At 40.8% G+C, this 21,622-nt stretch overlaps 1 long non-coding RNA gene across 1 annotated transcript; it reads left to right on the plus strand.

Moving 5' to 3' along the window:
* The first annotated feature begins 1,347 nt into the window (after window positions 1-1,347).
* LOC143112043 (uncharacterized) lies at window positions 1,348-19,804 on the plus strand. Its single transcript, XR_012984664.1, has 3 exons — window positions 1,348-1,621; window positions 16,813-16,984; window positions 18,899-19,804. It is a non-coding gene; the product is annotated as an uncharacterized LOC143112043 (long non-coding RNA).
* Window positions 19,805-21,622: the final 1,818 nt, after the last annotated feature.

Genomic DNA, 21,622 nt, shown 5'->3' on the forward strand with positions numbered 1-21,622 from the left:
GTGTGTGCAAAGTCAGTGTAAATGACTTTAGCTGTCCGTGTACAGGCGCGTTTCAGTTCAGTTCAGGCGCCGTGTGGAAGTGTGAGAGAATCAGTAACAGTCTTGTCTCTCTCCGAACGTAGTGTGAATGGCGTGTGTGTGTGAGTGAGTGAGTGAGTGAGTGTATGAGCACAGCTTTCAGTTCAGTTCAGTTCTGTTCAGGCTGAACAGCGCGTGTGTGCGTGTTTTGTCAGTGTAATTGTTGTAAAGAGATAGTTACCCACAACCAGCGAGATCACAACGTGGATGTCGGATAAATGGCAGGGCAGGAACCTTCCCAGGCTATCTTCTCAGACTTTGGTTCACTAGCCATCAGCAACACAACCTCGAAATGGCGGCACTTCGTGTAACGTTAGGTGAACAGGCAAAGGGGTTAGCTTCTCTAACAACACCTCCGGTATGCTGCAGTCACTCGTCCAAAATCCACACAACTAACAAAATAAACGAATTTCACTACACTATAGTAAACGACATAAACAAAACATTTGTCTCCAGCTCACACCTCAACGCTCTTCCAGCCGTCTTCTGTGTAGCCCAACATATGCCGCCATGTTACGTTACTCCCTCTAGTAGCAAATGTTTACGACTTTGATGCCCTCACTACTAAATAAAACGTAAGCAATATTAACGTGATACTGACTTATAAATCCACCAAATATGGCTTAACTGCGACTTACTTTCTAACTTTGGTTCAGCCCGGTAACAGTAGGCTAATCACTTAGTCGACGAGACTCATTCACGTTACTCCAGCTCTGCTCGTTCCTTTTCCTGCGCGTTCACGTGAGCCAACCTCTTAAAGGCACAGTAACAATATTTGTACCCGCTACACCCGTCTCCCTTTGAGTCAAGCTATAGTGACAGACAAGTATACAGTTATAGCGACAGTGCCTCATACATTGAGAAGATGAACATGAAACCAGAGCCCGTCTACGGAGAGCCTTGCCACTCCGTATTAAGTCCCATTGTACCGAATTTTGGATGCAGTTCCACCAGAGGCGATCGCCATGAGTGCAGAATGAATGGGAGTCAATGGAGCTAGACGGCTAAATTTGCCTCTTTCACCTGATTGTCGTTGACAAATCTCAGATTTGATTGTAGTTTGTATAACTTCAACATGGGTTATAGGTCAAAAGTTGAATGAACGTGTCCTTTTGATTTCTTACAGGTTGGGTCGTTGTTGCACATAACACGCTAGCATTGTGCTAATGAATGACGTCATTGACACATTTGAAAGGCTTTTTAGAACAATTAAGTGACTTTAAAAAATATAATACTCAACCAAGTGTATTTTCTTTGCCTCCCCTTTCGAATACAATATTCAAATGCCTTGGAAAAAAATTATATCCTGAGAAAAGTGGATTTTGAGGGGTACAGCTCCATAGACCTCCATGCATTCTGCACTCGTGGACGAGCGCCCTCATGTGGAACCACAGAAGGAACTGCAACCAGTTCAGAAACCGGAAGTTTTCCGAGAGTGGCAGTTCTCCCCTTATTAGACATTCTCTGATGAAACCGAATTACCATTCAGGGCATGAAAAACGGAAGAAACGTCACGAGAATGAACAGCGGGAACAGCAGTCGGGTAAACTTGCGTTCGTTCCATGGTTTGATGTCAACATGCATCTCTCCAGCGCGTGTTGCTGGCCTAGCCTACATGTAGGCCTACCTAACAGGGAAGTGAATCTGTCTGCGGCTTACTTGCCAGCCTTTCCTAGTCACAGTACTTTGCACAGTTGTGAAATATAATCGCATATTCCGTTTTTTTTAAGCGGGCGACTGGCTACATTTTTGAAAAAAATAACCTCATCTTTAAATGTGTTCACGTGCAGCTTGGGATGAAACTAGCAGTTTTTCAGCAGAAACGTGCGAGGACCTAAATTCGAAAGTAACTTGTATTAACTTTGAGATGCACATCGTAAATTAGGCCTATATGAAGTATTAAAACGATTGTTTAAAATAGTCTACGTTTGAAAAAATATTAAAAGAATATATAAGAGAATCAGGGGAGCCAGTTCATAGCCTATGTCTTTCCCAAGTAGCCTACTACAGACACACAGGTGCAGAACAGTCAGTCAGTAGGCTATAGCACAACCAGACCCTTACAAAAAAAAATAACTGCATTATTTCAAGTGTCAAACTGCAGATTTCTGAGTATGAAAAACGCTGTTTTGGAGAAAATATTTGCAGCTCTTATGCAGGGAATGCAGTATTTTAGACGCAAAAAACTGCATAGTACTGCATAGTACTGTACTGTACTTTACTACAGAAATGCAGTATTTTGGACATGAAAATACTATACTGCACTGTGGCCTACTGTAGTATAACTGAACTGTAGGCTACTTTGAAAAAGGGGATATGTACAGCAAGCATCAAAAGCAAACAGTCCAGACCCTTTATAGGGAAAAACACTATATTTGGTAATGTCCATAGACATCCAAAATGGGGTGGGATGATTGTATTGGGAGCACTGAGATGTCAGATGATACTGCAAAAAAATGGTTACATTTTGGCGCTCAGAGTTCAGGTAGGAGGGCCCCTTAGCAGGATTTTGCTTAGGGCCCCATGGAGGTCTGAACCGGCACTGGGTAAATGTCGTAGCAAATAGCCTATGGTGATGACACAGCCTTTAAACATTTAGCCTACCAGTATTTCACTCTTGCTGGAGTGAAGGCAGAACGGGCTGTTGCGCAAACAAATGAATTAGGGTGATCTGCATCTCCGGTCACCAAACGCTATGGTTTTGCTAACCCATTCGCACAATAAATAATTTCTGAAAGGTTCATTGTTAACGTGCGACATTTCTCCATGTGGGGTAGTGTCAAGCAGTGAAGTGATAGCCTATTGCAGGTAGGCAATGTTCAAACAGATGACACTGCTTTCTCTGTTGGTATTTCTGTCCCTCAGAAAACTGTGTTAAAATGGTGTTTTTAGCAGTCAAAATGTAATTTTTTTTCAGGGGGTGAGGCCCCCGGACCCCCGCTCACATCATCCGCACCCCCTTTCAGAAAATACTTCCCACGTCCCTGAATCCCGGCCATAATTTGAGGATTTACAGTACCTACTGTAGGCTATACATCCTCTATTGATGTTCATGCAAACCTGCACAGTTGACCCCATCCCACCCATCCCCCACGGCTTGGCAAAAAAAGTGGCAATACTACTTTCAGACAAGTGATGGCACCTCTTCAGCAGATTTCGTTAGTTTATTTGGAGCTCCTTAAAATAGGCCAATTGTTTTTCATAAGGGTTATAGGTTTTCAGAACAGACAAGTCACATACAATCCACTTGGCTTTTCATAATTAGAGCTGCAGCAGATGTCACGCAGCTCAGAATTGATCATTACAAACTGTGTTCATAGACATAAACTGTTTGCTTTTGTTTTACTAATGATTCAAAAATAATATAAAAAAAAGTCAGTTTGGGTTTTCGAAACACATATTTGAATGGTAGGCTATGGATACATTACTTGGGCTTAGGAAGCAAAAAAATAAATATTAAACCCTACAGCAAGTTAACCTGACTATCGCCAGATGCATTTAGTTCCGCCTAGCTCCACTCATCCATCTGGGATCGATCCATTAGAGTGGTGCTTCAGAAGGCTGGGTCTTATCAAAAATCCTTGCATACAATAACGTACAATGTAAGAAATAAAGGTCTGCCTCGAATAAGTCTACCTCAAATAAATACCTGTGCTTTGCAGCCTAAGTAAATAGCAGACCCTGGACATAATTTAGGATTTACGGAAAGTATGCAATCATACGATGTTGGACGCCTGGCGATGCTCTGGCCGTCTACTGTGCCTCTGACACCGCTGCCTCATTTGGATGGTAACTCCACAGGTGAGCGCGAAGATTGGATGTCGTGGATGCGTAAGTAAACTGTTTTTTGGTGAATCTGCAGACAACATTCTCTTTAACCGGTACTTTACCATCTGCGGTGTACAACTCAAAGTAAAGACACCACATTTTAGATGAGTTGGGGACGTAATTGTCCGCTCAGGCTGACCGCTCTGTGCGTTATCTTCAATACTATCTTCAATAATATTGAATGTCTTCAATATTATTTTCAAAACAGGGTGGCTATTGAGGGCTCTGGCTCCAGTCATTATTGTGGCTACTGGCTATTATTGGCTTGATTTGGTCATGGGCCAACGCTAGCACCCGCTATGAGATGGCAAACAATATGATAAAAAAACAAACTAATCATAGACTGTAAAAATGCGCTACACTTGGCACTAAAAACCGAATAGTTTATTTATAGTTCGACTACGGATATTTCACATCATGTTCGAATGCATATTTGCAGCATGACAGCAGGCAGACCGCTCTTAGTTAGAGCCGCTGTTATCCAATGAAATTAAGTTGCGCTTCAGGGCGACTTCACTCGGACTCCATGCGCGTTCCCGAGCAACTTTTTCTTCTTCTTGTTATGAGGCAAATACTTTATGTGCATTATCGCCACCCTCTTACTGGAGGACGACTCTTTTTACAGAATATCCAATAAAAATCGACGTTGGTCCATGCGTCATTTCCAGCTTTGTAACTTGGCGCATGGTCAGAGCCGACTGGCGCTGAATCCGAACCCCAGTGTTCAAGATGGCGTTGACTATGAATTGGCCGGATTTACTAGCCTAGCCTCCACCATTCATTTGTATGGAGGGCGGGACTTAGTCACTCTCTCCAGTTATATATAATACCTCCATGGAACAGTCTCACAGTCGCTTCTACACTACGTCACATCTATGAAACTCCCGCCCTGCGTCCTGATTGGCTCTACCATACAATCTGGTGCCGAAATCACTCTCAACGGAACTGATCCCAGATGGATGTGAGTGGAGCTAGGCGGAACGAAATTCATCTGGCGAGAGTCAGGTTAACAGCAAGTAGCCTGCCTTGGTAGGGACGTAAATCTGACATCAAATCAACTGAAACACTTCAAAATAAACGTTCAAATAAACCCCAGAGTACCTAATTTACATCTGCATGGGATGACTTTTTTTACTGGAAGGGACCGAAATCCTATTTTTAATCTATTTCCTTACGTTTCGGGCCTACCCGCGCGCGCCCTTTTCCTCCTCTCTCAGGTTTAACGATTTTACGGCTATTCGCATAGGCTACTCAATGGTGCTATTTCACACGCATTATAGCGACCCCACTCACCGGGGCTAGGTGGAAGGCGTTTATAGCCGATTGGCGTAGCCTACAGTGGACTAGGGCTGTCAAAATTGCTCAAAAATGACGTTCGAATTTTCCCTCTAAAATAAACACATTCAAATATATTTGAATATCTAGCCTATTTTATTTGCGCATTATGTCAATGACGCGCATCACATCATCTGTTTTTAACTTTTTGGAAACTTTTGAATTAACTGAAAGAAGCTAAATATTTTTCGTTAGTTTTGGAATTTTACGTAGCCCACAATGGCCAGTTACGACCAGTGGCGATTCTAGACATTTTTAACAAGGGTGGCACTAGTGAGGCACTAATAAATTCAATGGTGGTATGAGGCAAAACATCCAGATTAACAGAAACAGGCTCAAGATGTGAAATTAGCATAAATACATTAGGGAAACCAGGCACCAAACACCATACTCAAATTGAAGGACAAAAAAACACAAAAACCTTACTCTCACATAAAATGTCTTTGTATTTGAATAAAATGCAAATACAAATAAACAAACATATTAAAGTTAATTATCTAAGTTGTCTGTCACTGGGCTATGCTGTGATAAAACAAATTACATCATGGGGATATTACAATATATTCCATTCTATTCTATTCTAATAAAAGCGAATGAAGTGGCCATTTCAAAGTAATTCCCACTGTATCTCTGGCTGACAGGGTCAAAACTGCACAAAATTAGAGGTGTAGGATCATTCTGACACCCTCTGAATGCATGCCAAGTTTTGCAGAATTCCGTTCATGGGGGTGCCATACAATAAATGAATTTATGTGAATATTGTCATATATATGATCATATAATTTATGTCATATATAATATATTATCATATATTATGTGTATGCTTTTCTATACATTCGATACTATGCATCAATCATTTGCTCTCTCCACGTCACGACTTTCTAATAAGGGTCATGCGACCCCTTTTTGTCTCGAGTTACAGTTTTTCTCAATTGTTTACACACAAAAACTGGTACTTGAGACACAATGACCACGACATGTAACTCATGCAACAACCCCCTGAACCAATTCTGCTAAACTACAAGCACAATTCCTGCTTTACACTTAAATTGCAGTTGTAAAACACACTTTTTTCACAACACTACACACAATTCTATGCATTTGGCACAATTTTCATGAAGGTGTTATCATACCTTTAGACTACAGTGTAGTTCTTAGTCTACAACTATGCACAGATACAGTAAATTGTGATGAAACCATGATCAAACTGTTGCCTACATTACAAGTATTAATTCAAGACCAAACATGAATGTATTCATTCACAACATACACTTACAGAGATACAGTGATTTCAGAGGTAACCAACACTGTATGAAATTAGCTTGGCCTGGCAACCTGGGTGGTTAGGAATTTCCTTTGTGGGGGTAGTATGTGGCAGACCTCTGCAGCTTTGTTCTGAAATATTGGCTTTGCAACTGCAAAAGGCATTCTTTAGAAATGTAAAAGAGTTGACCAAAAGGCGAGGCTTACACTATGGCATTTGGTTTTCATAGGTGGAGACTCCAAATAAGAGCACACACACATGTGTGTGAGAGAGAGAGAGAGAGAGATACACACTCAAACACACATTTTGGTAACGAATCAAACACCTTGACGATGTGTGTGGAGAATCTATCATGAATAGAGTCATGGTACAGTTTGCTTCATGCAGCATGGCCTGTTCCCACCTTGAGTACACTAAAGTGCAGATTAACTGCTTCTTGGGAATTGGCATACAATGTGATATCTGTGTTGGTATTTGATAAATGGTTAATACGTTTATAAATTAACCTACACTGTATATTCCCAGCTAATATAGCTAATCCTCAATTGTTTACACACATTTTCTGAAAGCATGCCTCATACTCTCAGAACTCTACACACAAATCAAAAAACACACACACAATGGGCAAAACCCCTCAATTCTCCTTCAAAATAAAACTTTACATTCAAAACAATGTTATTTCTTCTCAAAAAGGTATTTTGTTTTTAAATGACACACACAAACCATCAAATGAATAGACATTTATAAGAACCAGTTGAACACTGACGTGCTCAATGTAAAACACTATGATGAATGGAAAACACTTCTTCTCCATTCATCATAATGACTTAGGCCTTTTCTTGTTCAATGTTACACTTATTCTCTCTTCATTTTCGTCTACAAAATGAGAAGACAGAATATCTAGCTGTTATGTTTTCAAAATATTCCGAATGAGTTCATGCACATCTGCTCGGGGACCACTTGGGATAGCTTGCGGACCACCAGTGGTCCCCGGACCACACTTTGAGAAACACTGGTCTACGAAGATCATGACAGTGGTCCAGTCAAATCTTTTACTGTCTATGGTCAAATCCCAGCCGAGCTATAACTGTAGCTCGACTTACCTGTGCATGTAAACATACTGACTGACAAAAAATCAGAATGAGTAATTATAACAGACGAGTAGCCCTGTGGACATACAATATTGTTGGAAAATTGAGATGTGTGAAACACTATTTGACTGAAATGGTAATCATAATAATTTCTTATTAAAAAAAAAAAAGACTAAAATGTTTTGACTAAAACTTGACTAAGATACCTTTAGTTTTCTTTTGACTAAAACTGGACCGAAAGCTTGCACATAGAGTAAAAACCTGTTTGCAAAGACTTGAGTGTGCGGATTTTTCTTTACTTTTCATTGAATTACTTGCTAATCCAGCACCTCAACAGATGAGCGGTGATTTTTTTTTACTTTTTGACTAAAACTGGACTAAAATGACGAGACATTTAGTTGACTAAAACTTGACTAACACAAATGATATTTGAATGACTAAATATGACAAAGACTAAAAAGGACACAAGACTAAGACTAAATTAAAAATAGGTGACAAAATGAACACTAGTGTAGAGTTCTGAGAGTATGAGGCATGATTTCAGAAAATGTACTGTATGTAAACAATCGAGAAAAACTATAACTTTAGAATTTGAATGGCAGTGTGTTCCTTGTGAAAATTGTGCCAAATGCAGAGAATTGTGTGTAGTGTTGAAAAAAAGGTGTGAAAAAAAGGTGTGAAAAAATGCAATTTGAGTGTAAAGCAGGAATTATGCTTGTAGTTTAGCAGAATTGGTTCAGGGGGTTGGTGCATGAGTTACATGTTGTGGTCAGTGTGTCTCAAGAACCAGTTTTTGTGTGTAAACAATTGAGAAAAATTGTAACACCCAGATCTCCATATATGGGCAAAGATGGCAGCTTTGGTTCCTTTTTGTAGGCAAACGTCAAAGGTCTATTGGTCCAAGCTGTCAAGGTAAAAAAGTTCCCTTCCACGTCTAGCATCTTTCGGTTTCTAACAAGTTCGTAGGGATTTATTAGTGACAATAAATTACCGTATTGGCAAGAATATAAGACGACCCTGAATATAAGACGATCCCCCTTTACAGGACAATTGTTTCTGGGGGGACAGGATAAAATAGCCTAAATAGAAGCAGCTTTTTTTAGACCAAATTTTGTTTTATATACATTTTTTTTAAATGCTGGTGATAACATCATGAATTAATTTATAGGTTGTTTAACACCATTTAAATTAAATCATGAGATCAATTTCATTAATTTTTTGGGATACATTAGTCAAATTATTAAATAAACTAGATGTACCGCAGAGCAGTACAAAATATGACCATCGCCCAGTCCAGCACATTTGTTCCACAAAAATAAGTCACGTTTGTCAAATTGTGTTCATTTCCTACTTTGTTTCTTTTTTTGTGTGTTTGTAATTGAGTGTGTGCAGTGTGTGGTTGTTTTTGTGTATACTGTATGTGTGCTTCTGTGTGTGTGTGCCTGCATGTAAGTTAGTTTTTTTGTGTGTTTGTGGGTGGGGTGAGAAGGGTTATATTTTATACAACCCCACCACCATCTTGCCTGTTCATAGTTCTGAGAAATTCTTGAATTGTGTGCGTGTATGTGTTTATGTTTATGTGTGTGTGTGTGTGTGTGCGCGAGTGTGTGTGTGTGCCTGTGTGTGCGCATGTGGATTCATGTGTACATATGTCTACTGTGTGTGTATGTGTCATACGTATGATTACTGTGAATGTATGTGTGTGCGTGTGTATCTGTTTATGCACATGTGTGCATATGGAATGGGTTAACATGGCCCCTGAAGGCTAACATACACAAAAGATTGGTCATCCTAGGCCCTACGGTTCTCAAGATATTCACAGAAAACTCTGTTGGTGTACAGTACAGTCACTAAAAGTACACATAAATTAATTTATTTATTGTATGGCCCCCCATGAACGAAAGTCCACAAAACTTGACATGCATTCAGAGGGTGTCATAATTATCCTACTCTTTCAATTTCGTGCCGTTTTGACCATGTCGGCCAGAGATATTGGGTTTACAACACCTAATTTTTGCTTTTTCCATTTTAACTAGGTGGCGCTATACATGAAATAAATGGTTATGGGATGGGTTGACATGGCCCTTTAAGACCAACATACAAAAAAAGGTGGTCCTCCTAGGCCCTACAGTTTTCGAGATATTCACAGAAAACTGTGTCCGGCCACCTACAGGCCAGTTGGTGTACAGTAACATAAATTAATTTATTGTGTGGCCCCCCATGAACGGAATTCCACGAAACTTGGCGTGCATTCAGAGGGTGTCATAATGATCATACACTTCCAATTTCATGCAGTTTTGACCATGTTAGGTCACAGATACCTGCGATTACAACACCTCATTTTTACTTTTTTGTTTTTAACTAGGTGGCGCTATACATGAAATGAGTGGTTATGGAATGGGTTGACATGGCCCCTTGAGATCAACATACAAAAAAATGGTCCTCCTAAACCTTACGGTTCTGGAGATATTCACAGAAAACTGTGTCTGCCCTACCCTCCTTTCAGGGGGTGCAGTCCAGCGGGGGGGCTACAGTGGGCATCGCTTTCAAATGACCACTTCATTCACGCATTACGAGGCCGTGAAGCTTTAGTACCACTTTCAGCCACTGTGCGTCGCTCTGCCACTGTACATCGCTCTGCCTGCCGCCCCTAATGAAAAAGCAGGAGACTTGCCGAGAGTAATCCCAGCCTACGAATTCAATAACAAAATAAATCATGCATAATTAAACATTACCTCGATTTAGGCTACTTGGGTATGTCTTAAGGCTTGACTACACGGTGGTAACGAAAATCGAAATTGAAATTTGCTGTCTACATTATTGTCAGTGTTGGGGGTAACGCAGCTACGCAAATCAAAACAGTGGTGTGATAATTGAGCCAGTAGAGAAATAACTGTTCAGAATTAATCTGTAGCCTTGGATAGGCTTCTGCAGAAAACAGTGTTGTTGCCGATTTAATACTATCTGGCGACGTTTTTAACAGGCTACACAATAGAGGCTTAGACAACTATGACCCACGTTTTGGTTTCGTAAATTAATTTGCCCTACTTCTTGACTGCAATGTAGTCAATTGACTGCTTGACATGTCATTTGTATTTTTCTGTACAATAAACAAATACATCTGCTTTATGCCGCAGAATTACATTCATATTTGGCTGACTTCTGCAGACGCGCAAAAAAACACTGCCACTTCCCTCCCCATATTCCACTGATCACACATCAGACATCAGGGGTGCGTTCCCCAAAAGCTACACTTAACCCAGATTGGAACTCTTGCAGGGGACTGATAACTGTTGCGAACGGCGGCTGTCATCAGCCGGCCTTAACGCACTGCGCCACAGAATTGACGGCGTGGGTGAATAGGGGATTAATAACAATAGAGTACACAACTGTTTCACCAGCACATTTAAATGACTTGACTAAAACCGTGCATAACTGGAGGTAGGCCTACACCTGTTATCTGAGCAGTCTGTCCTCATTTTGCGAATGCGAGGACGATATGAGTCTGTTGCATTTCGTTAGATGTCCGAGTCACGCATAATGTTTGAAAACCACTGGCTCGTAATCACAATAATTTAACACACGACAGTTGGATACTTCATCATGTTCCCATGCCTACATTTTGGTGAGTAGCATAGAGATCGTTAAAACAATATGGCTCTCCGTTTGGGACATCGAAAACGTATATTTTTAATAGGGTAGACTACCTTCGGAGATGCTGACTTGCAAAGGCCTCGGGATAACACGTTATCTCCACTATCATCAGTCAATGCCCCCTTGATCAAAGTGGGGAATGAAAGAAAAAGTTTGAGAACCACTGGCTTAAAGGACAATTCCGGCGCAAAATGAACCTAGGGGTTAATAACACATGTGTACCGAGTTCGACCGTTCGCTGGGATTTGTTTTCATGCTAGTCGAATGTGACCAGTTTTATTGCAAACCGCTTATTAGCGGTTAACGCTAGCCTTCGGGGCACACGTACAGTAGAAATAAATCACTATTTCTATACCACTAACAAGGCTCAAAATAGCACCACACTTACACAGTAGCATAATGAGGGTCTCTACATGTAAACCGAAGCATTGAGAACTTTGTAAGTGTACAGGCAGTTTATTAAAAAGAAACACATTACCGTTCACGTCTGGTTCACATATACAGGCAGGCGATGTGAACTAAAATCAAACGTAATTTGCTCAATATAGGCCTATCAGAAATAATAGCTCCGATGTAACATAACTTGTGTAGTGTAGGCTACTTACTTAGTGGATCCATGTCCCTCTGGTAGCCTATGGATCGCCGCCGCCTGTGTGTGGTATTGACTACAGCTTCTAGCTCTCTCTCTCATAGCCCTTTCACGGAGCTCCCGCAGCTCTTCGTTGGTATTCCGACTCGAAAAGATAAGGACGTCCAATAAGGGTTCATCCTTGATGTCTTCAAATTCGTTCAAATAACCTGCCATCTCTTATGTCTCCTGTTGCGTTCAGTGCTTCTCTTTTGCACAGTCCTTCTGCAACAACGTTTCACCCGAGATTCACTTCACATCCCAGTTGTAACCAAGGCGCCTGCCTGTATGTGAACCAGACGTCAACGGTAATGTGTTTCTTTTTAATAAACTGCCTGTACACTTACAAAGTTCTCAATGCTTCGGTTTACATGTAGAGACCCTCATTATGCTACTGTGTAAGTGTGGGGCTATTTTGAGCCTTGTTAATGGTATAGAAATAGCGATTTCTTTCTCTGTACGTGTGCCCCGAAGGCTAGCGTTAACGCTAATAAGCGGTTTGCAATAAAACTGGTCACATTCGACTAGCATGAAAACAAATCCCAGCGAACGGTCGAACTCGGTACACATGTGTTATTAACCCCTAGGTTCATTTTGCGCCGGAATTGTCCTTTAAGTTACCTGCAGTCCAGAACACACAGAATATTGCAACAGAAAGTTGCCTTTATAATCAACTAGGCCTAGCCTACTATTTGTTCCAACAGCATTCAAACAAAGCCTTTATAAAAGTGAAAAAAAAATATTCCATAAGAAGTAAAATAAAATAGGCTACTGTTACTGTAGTAACTGTATCCCAAGCTTTAGCTCCCCACGTCTGTGACAGGCAGACGTGACACCGCTAAATTCTCAGCTTGTTTATACCCCACACTGAACGCGTAAGACCGCTAGGCCCATCATTGTGGGGTGCGGAGCCTACTCTCTGGGATTTAAGTGAAGCAATATAACCATACAAATGTTTCAAAATTAGTAATTTCGGCTTTGTCTGAACTGGTCATTGTAGGCTACGTAAAAAATAAACAAGTAGGCCTATCCCCTATCCAATGATATCGGCAAATGTTTGTTTTCCACATTTCACTTCACCATGCACCTTCGACAATGAATAGCTCATTACTGTTGAACGTAGGCCTAACTGGTATCATTACAAACATTATTGTGTGTCCTAAAAACTGGCATTTTATGGCATTGTGTCATGTAAGGTCGTTGCAAACTCTAGAGAAATGTGTGAGGTGGTCAGCGGGGGATTGGATTGTGTTATTACTTGAACGTTCCACACTATCCACAGCTGTGGTATCGGGGGCAGGAGGATTACTGTTAGCGCAGGCTTTATATAAAATTCTTCAACAGAAGGCCTGCCTCGAATCCTCGAATGCTAGCCCAAAATAAAGGCCTGTGGTTTGCGCAGCCTACAGTAAAGAACACACCCGCCACAATGTGCGGTATGATGATTTTCTATGACCAAGATGTTTTTGGTGCTCTACGCGCACTGCATGTTCTTAAATAACAATGATCATCAGTAGCCTAATATTCAACCATTATTTTGTGTAAATGGGCTATGCATTGGGTTAGACACCAGGGGCCATATTCACAAAGCCTTACCACTAGGAGTAGGCTACTCCTAAATAGCAATAAAACATTTATTTGTCCAATGGTAGCCTACAGACCAGTGTCCATAGTGCACAATGTATCAATAGTTTGAATGTCATGTTTGTTTCAACTCATTGACAAATAGCGTTCAGCATGATTAATTAATTCCCCCTTTTAAAGTGTTCGCCTTTGTAGTTTGGTTTCGTGATAGCCTATGATAAACGGCTTATGGCCAAAACTCGTTTATCGCCTGTAACTCTGTGATAACAGGACGTAAAAGGAAGGCATTTGGCTGAGCAACGGAGGTTAATATGCTCTATATTTTGTCCAAATGATGTCTGTCTATCATCGTTGCACTCGGAGAAAACCAGAATGTTTAATTTGTCCTGCGTTTCTTCTACGGCTGCAAACGGGATTCACTCGCAGTTAACGAAATATTTCTTTATTAGGGCAGGGCAGGCATATTTCTGGCTATTAAATTATTTCTAAACCAGTCTGCTAAAGTCTGTAGTGAAGTCTGTGTAGGGTTTTCCAGGCTCCATTTCTTTTTACGAGACACCCTGCTCACTTGAGCCATCTACCGGTTGTTTGGGTTGTTGCAGCGTCTCACTGGAAAAATACAAATTAAAGTCGCGTGATACCGCGTGATCCCACGCGCGGACCGCGAGTGAAGCTGGCCAAGTCAAAGCACTGCCCACTGTACAGATCAAAACGAAAAACGATGGTTCCATGCTATCCATATGGGGTTACATGCCCAACAAGTTTCGTCTACCGCGGTCTTTCAGTGTCCCGGGAATCCTTGACGGAAATTTGGACATGCGAAAAAGAAAAAAAAAATCTGACTAAAGCTTCGCTGCGCGGCGGTCATAATAAGACCCATATTAGAGCACCATAACTGCAACTGTGATGCAGTTATCAAACCCCTTCAAATTCCTGTCTAGAGAAAATTAACTTGGCACAACTTACAAGAGAGCTACAATCTACAAAGAAAATTTCACCGTAATTGAGCCAGTTGAATACGTACTAGATGCTGCTCGACAGAGAACCTTTGTTTATGTTCCAATTTTACGTGTTCTCTCAGAGTTACTAAACCGAAATGATGTACTTGATAAAGTTATACAATATCATAGCTCAGGATCACATACAAGCCAGTATGGATCATGTTATGACAGTTTGAATCGAAAAGAAAATGCATTGCTGTCCGGTGAGAAATTTCACATTGCTCTTGGGTTGTTCATTAATGATTTAAAGGTATGTACCACCAAAAATGACTACAAGGTTTGTGGTATTGGGTGATTATTATGACCGCCGCGCAGCGAAGCGGCGGTCATATAGGTTTAGTCAGATTTTTTTTTTCTTCTTTATCGCATGTCCAAATTTCCGTCAATGATTCCCGGGACACTGAAAGACCGGGGTAGACGAAACTTGGTGGGCATGTAACCCCATATGGATAGCATGGAACCATCGTTTTTTGTTTTGATCTGTAGCCCCCCCGCTGTACTGGACCCCCCGAAAGGAGGGTAGGGCAGACACAGTTTTCTGTGAATATCTTGAGAACCGTAGGGCCTAGGATGACCAATTTTTTCCGTATGTTTGCCTCCAGGGGTCATGTTAACCCATTTCATGTGCACACATGTGCATAAACAGATACACACGCACACACATACATTCACAGTAATCATACGTATGACACATACTCACACAGTAGACATATGTATGCATGCATGCACATGCACAAACACACATACGCAGGCAAACACACAAGCACGCACACACACACACACACACACACACACCCACACATAAACATAAACGTGTACACGCACACATGCACACAATTCAAGAATTTCTCAGAATTATGAACAGGCAAGATGGAGGTGGGGTTGTATAAAATGAATTTTACATGTGGAATCTATGAACTAATTATGTTTTGGTACTTGTTGTCTAGCAGATACCAGTGAGAATTGAGTGTGGCTAATGCAATTTAGTGAGACAGTTAGAATCATATAGGCCTTTCAGCGTGATTTATTTTTGTGGAAAAAATGTGCTGGACTGGGCGGCGGTCATATTTTGTACCGCTCTGCGGTACAAATAGTTAATCTACCTTTTCAGTATAGGTAATCTCTTTTATCTATCTATCTTGCAACCTTGTGTCGTAGGAAAGACATCATTACTTTTGGATAGAGGATTCTTGAACCTCTGATCAAAGATATTGCACTTCTTGAAAATGATGGACTTTTTGTCCGGAGACTAGCTGGCTTCCGGGAATCTTTCAGTGGAGGCAAGTTCTGGAGGTTTTGCTTAGCTAAACGTAATGATATACAAAGTTGTCAAGTTAAAAGTGGAAAGTTTACCCTCAGAACCGAAGAGTCCATTGATGACTGTGTGTCTGAACTGCAACAGAATGAACATTTGAAAAGTGTTGATGGTGTAAAGTAAGCTTGTCCATTGGACAGATTATGTTATTTTCAAACTGCAAAAGGATTCACTCCAGATATCTTGCATGACTTGTTTGAGGGGATAGTCCGAGAAGAGCTAGCTCTTTGTATAAATGATTTAATTTCATGTACGTTTTTCACACTGGAAGAATTGAATAATGCAATTCGGACATTTCCTTACAGATTTGTTGACAAACTTAACAAACCTCATAAAATAACCAAGAGTTCTCTTGTCAAAGGGACCATTGGTGGCAACGGCCATGAGAACTGGACTCTGCTTCGGTTGCTACCACTCATAATCGGCCATTTAGTCCATGAACATAACAAGGGGCATTCTCTTGGAATTGAAAGACATTGTCGAGATCTTGTGTAGCCCCAAATTTACAGAAGAGTCATTGTGCTATTTGCAGTCCAAAATATCAGACCATATGAGCTTACTCCTGGAGGTTTTCCCTGACTACAGGTTGAAACCGAAACACCATTTCATAGATTATTATGCACACCTTGTGAGGTGCTTCGGCCCTTTAGTTGATTTTTGGACTATCCGGTTTGAAGCTAAACATAGTTACTTACAAGAAGGTTCTGCTCACTCTATCCACACACCATCAGCTTCTTCTTGCCTACCATCTTAGAATGCCAAGTGTTTTCAAACCTGACACGGAGGTGGTGAATGTTACAAATACTGTATTTCACCAGAACTTTTGGAGTTTTCTGTGAAGACCGCCATTCAAAAGAAATGCAGCGGAGTAAAGTCTGTTGGTCTTACTTCAAGTGTGATTTTACATGGCACTGAATATTCTGAGGGCATGGTTGTATCTTTTGGACATACATGTGTGCTTCCTGACTTTGCTAAAATAGTCAAAATACTGGTTGTGTCACCGAAAGTGTCATTCATTGTCGAACGTTTCACAGCCTGGTATATTGACCACCTCAGATGCTATGAACTGTGCAGGAATGAGACCTTGGACATCTCCATTGTATACCCTCAGGATCTCAATGATTACAGTACACTCCGCTGTCATTATAGTATACACCATCCAAGGACAACATTACGTTTCTGCAAAAGCTTTTCTACTTAAGTAAGGTAAGTATTAATTTGTTGTTAAAGGAATTATCCGGAGTAAAATGCACTTTAGATCAATTTACGGATGATTGGGAGTACACACGTTGAGTTGACATCAAAATCAAAAACGGTAAAATCGAACTTTCTCAAAACACATCCGAATGTCATTCGGATGTGTTTTGAGAAAGTTCGATTTTACCGTTTTTAGTCAAAACTCGTTAGCGTGGAAGTGAGAAGGGCATATTATTTTGCCGCTACAAAACGCTATTTTTATATCTTCTACAGTTCCAAACAACATTACACTTACGTGGTAGTGAGTAGAGGGTCCCTAAAGCCAAACCGAAGTATCCCGAGGTCTTTATGTGGTCTGATAGAGAGTCCAGAATGAATTTCATCAAGCCAGTACCTTTCCGGAAATGTTGGCATCTTTGCTGCCATCTTTAGGGGAAAGTCCGTAGGAGTCGATTGCCAAGTGTGGACTAACACGCTCTGGAAATTCACAATTTCTTCGCCGTTTAAAAAAAAAAAAAATAGTTCAGTATTTCTTTTGAAATTGAAATGAAGTTGTATGGTACGGAGCCCTCCGGGTGACATGGGGAAAAAAAACATGGGTTAAAAAAAAAAAAAGTAATGGGGAAAAAAAACATGAAGAAGAAAAAAAAAACGATTCACTTTTGCGGGATCTCATTGCGGTATCTCGCAAAGTTTTGCGAGATCTCGCAAAACTTTTGCGAGATCTCGCAAAACGTTTTTTCTACATTTGGAACTTGCTGGGCTTCCTACTTGACCCCAATAGGCCCACAAAACACTACCGCCAGATGGCAATCGTATCATGATACTATGATTAATCTATCACTGTTGCGTGTTGTGGGTTTTCTGGACACATTTCATAGGCCTATGACACGGGCGGGAGAGGGAGACACCTGCGTGCAGACACGCACACACAGCAGGCTACAATAAATTACCTAACAGACAGCAGCCTAATTTCGAGGTATCACTAATACCTATTAAATAAATGTAAAGGACACAGAACTGTAAGCTCAAATTCAAAAACGTTTGAAGTCTACCCAAACATATGCAAAGGGAATATATATAAATAAATGAGATCCCGCAAAAGTGCATAGTTTTTTTTTTTCTTCTTCATGTTTTTTTTCCCCATTACTTTTTTTTTTTTTTTTTTAACCCATGTTTTTTTTCCCCATGTCACCCAGAGGGCTCCGTAGTATGGACTGGACTATGTTTTTTTTTTTTTTTTTTTAAACAGCGACGAAATTGTGAATTTCGGCAATCGACTCCTACGGACTTTCCCCTAAAGATGGCAGCAAAGATGCCAACATTTCCGGAAAGGTACTGGCTTGATGAAATTCATTCTGGACTCTATCCGACCACATAAAGACCTCGGGATACTTCGGTTTGGCTTTAGGGACCCTCTACTCACTACCATGTAAGTTTAATGTTGTTTGGAACTGTAGAAGAGGTATAAAAATAGCGTTTTGTAGCGGCGAAATAATATGCCATTCTCACTTCCACGCTAACGAGTTTTGACTAAAAACGGTAAAATCAAACTTTCTCATAACACATCCGAATGACATGATTTTGATGTCAACTCAGCATATGTACTCCCAATCATCCGTAAATTGATCTAAAGTGCATTTTACTCCGGATAATTCCTTTAATTCTCCTTTATTGATAAATATTCCGAGTAGTGAACCTGTTGGGATTCACACACAATGTGTTGTCTGTCTTCCATTTGTATTATTTATTCTTTGATTTTTCTGGGTGTTACACTGATTAACTTTGTAATAATTTGCTCTTGGGAGTTTATTGCCCATATCAGTCATAGTTTCGCCTGTTGATGCATATTGAACATCCTACATGCATGCTTAGTTTTATCTTGAAACCTGTTTGTTTTGTCTCTCTGTGTCATGACTCTAGGAACTATGCTATTTCATGTAATCCTTGCACCAGATGACACTAGAAGACCTCAAATTTAAAGTGTTCCGGAAACACTTGATGCATTCATCAACATACTGAAGAGAGAACTAAGTTTTCGCTGATTGTGCAGTTTGAAAACCCATATTTCGATATGAGTTGTGCAATTTGACCAGCATGTCCAACCTGCCAGAGGAGAGAGCTACTTTGAGGATTTTCCAGAAGCATGTCCCAGAGTCCTCAAATGCACAAGAGACATCGAATGATGACTAGCTCTCTGATTCCACACTGGACACCACTAGCTTGTGATCAACCTCCTCTGGAGATTCAACTCCCAGACGTAGTGGTTTTACCAGATCCCTTTGTCATCCCAAAGTTCCCCACTGACATAGAGTTGAAACCAGGCTCGGGGTGGGTAATCGGGAGAATCGGGAGAATTCCCGGTGGGCCGCTTCACTTTTGGGCCAGTCGAGGAAAAAAATATTGACATTTTTCATGTTAGTCTGTCTTCTCTTAAAGTAGGCTATCGCCTACACGTTCCGCTTTCTGTGCATGACACCGTTGCCTCTGCATGGGCTGTATACCATGTGAGGGAGCTCTCCCCTCCCAAAAAGAGTTGGTTGGATCCATAGCCCGTCTTTTCCAAAAAGTTTTCTCAGATACGGATAGCCGGGCCGGCCTATACAGTATCCATAAGCGTCAGGAAGGATGGATGGTAGAAAGAGGCCAGGAGGGACTGAAATGGCCAGGAAGAATGCTGCTAAATGTGCCAAGCTTCCAGACTACAGACAAAAGTGGCAACTGGTAAAGAGAGATTATTAGCAGTATAATTATTGGGCTAATATTAGATGTTTGTAGCGTTGTCAACAGGGGTGATTCTAGACCTAGAGCTTTGCTGGGGCACAGGCCCCCAACTCCCAATACATAAATAAATAAATACATTTTAAAAAGGCTAGCCTACGCTACAAGTTTCAAAATCATTATTGTCACTGTCATACTGTACCAGCACTCTCTCCCTCAATTGTTGTAAGAATTTCCAAATGTAGCCTATAATCTACACAGAGTCTGTGTAATATTATAGGCTACATTTGCAAATGCAGCAAACTTATTTAGGTTTGCCATTAAACCATTGATCAAATCACAGCACTGGCACTTTAACATAAATGTAAATGTTACCGTTAATGTGGGCATACCTCCCTCGTCCTCCTCATCTCTCCTCATTGTTCCTCTCCTTCTGCCTCTGTTCAGGAAGAATTTTCTGATGTCCATCTCTGAATAGTTTATCAGAAGGCTATGTTTAGTTTTACAGTAGGACAGCTTCACAAACAGTATAGGCTATTTATACAGGACTCTCTCTACACTATACGTAAATCATTAATAATTGTCCGCAAGTGTGCATGCAGCCTACGCATGGTGTGAGTGTGTGTGTCAGGGAGAGAGCACAAGCTGGTAAACTGTTGCTAAATTTAGGCTACAAATTTGACGCTAAGCATTGAAAAACAGATGCTAATTATGTGGGCAACATTCTCTAACATCGATCAACTTGTCATATTTTCTGTCAAACAAGTTGTGAATTTGTTGTAACATTAACACAGGGGACGACTTACTCTGCGCTCAAAGTGATGTGATGAGCTCCAGCGGTTTCCACTGTACAACGAAACACTCGGAAGAATCATGTGAACAATTTTCATTGGTTGTTGCGTTCAATCTTACCCAGCTACAGAGGTGCTATTTTCTGATTGGCTATTATGGCCCCTTTCTTTTTTTCCTTGTTTGTTTTTTATTGGCTGGTAAGTGACAGGCTCGAGTCATGACTAAAGCAGGCACGGAGATGCGCTCATGAATGCCGTTTCCAGCGAGAGCAGCGCTAGAATTGTACTGGGGCACTGGAGACTTTTACTAAGGCACGTGCCCCAGTGAATAAGGTCTAGTGACGCCCCTGGTTGTCAAGCTATTCGCAAGCAACATATTCAATTAGGCTACTTAAAATATTAGCCTTTTGTATCCGATTCATAGACGTTGCAGTATGCAAATATTGATAATGATCTGTGTAGGGCTATGCGGTAAAAATTGTAGCCGAGCAGCAGATCAACCAGTCGACCACTGAAATGATGAGCCCGAAATTAGTGATGAGGAGGCCATGAGGGACAAGTAGAGAGGATAAATTAAAGTTATTTATTGTTAGAAAGAGCAATTATTCTACATGATAAACCTATACTGTATTCCTTGTTTGTTCAGAAGAGGGTGTAGTAAAGGAGTAGGCTAAATCACCAAACAACAGTATAGCCTATCCATGCAAAAAACATGTAGCCTAAACATTAGTTCAATATGCCTCTTTGTGAAAGCGATAGGCTACATTTCAAAGGCTTTCTTTCTTTCTTTCTTTCTTTCTGTTTTTGTTAACTTGTGGTAGGCCTATAGTAGGGTTGCCACATTTGATTTGTGAAAATCCGGGACATTTATTTACATTTATAGCTTGGCAGAGGCAATATTTGCCATAAAGACCCACCCAACCAATGGAGAGTGTGCCATTGTTGCGAAAGCATTGGTGGACAGATTTCCATGCTTGAAAGAGGCTGGCTCAACATGTGGGTGGTATGCTTAAATACAGCATATACTATAAAATGGGGAATTTCAGACAGCGATTGCGTATTACTGGGTCTGTGGAGCTTTCCGTGCATAAAAGGTCAGCATCAGGGGATACCAGAAGACCAAAGAAGGCAATGA

Source organism: Alosa pseudoharengus, unplaced genomic scaffold, assembly GCF_046254945.1.
Source record: "Alosa pseudoharengus isolate Yale_2024_CS ecotype anadromous, Long Island Sound unplaced genomic scaffold, YU_APseudo_1.1 YU_APseudo_1.1_scf_8, whole genome shotgun sequence".
Taxonomy (NCBI): Eukaryota; Metazoa; Chordata; class Actinopteri; order Clupeiformes; family Clupeidae; genus Alosa; species Alosa pseudoharengus.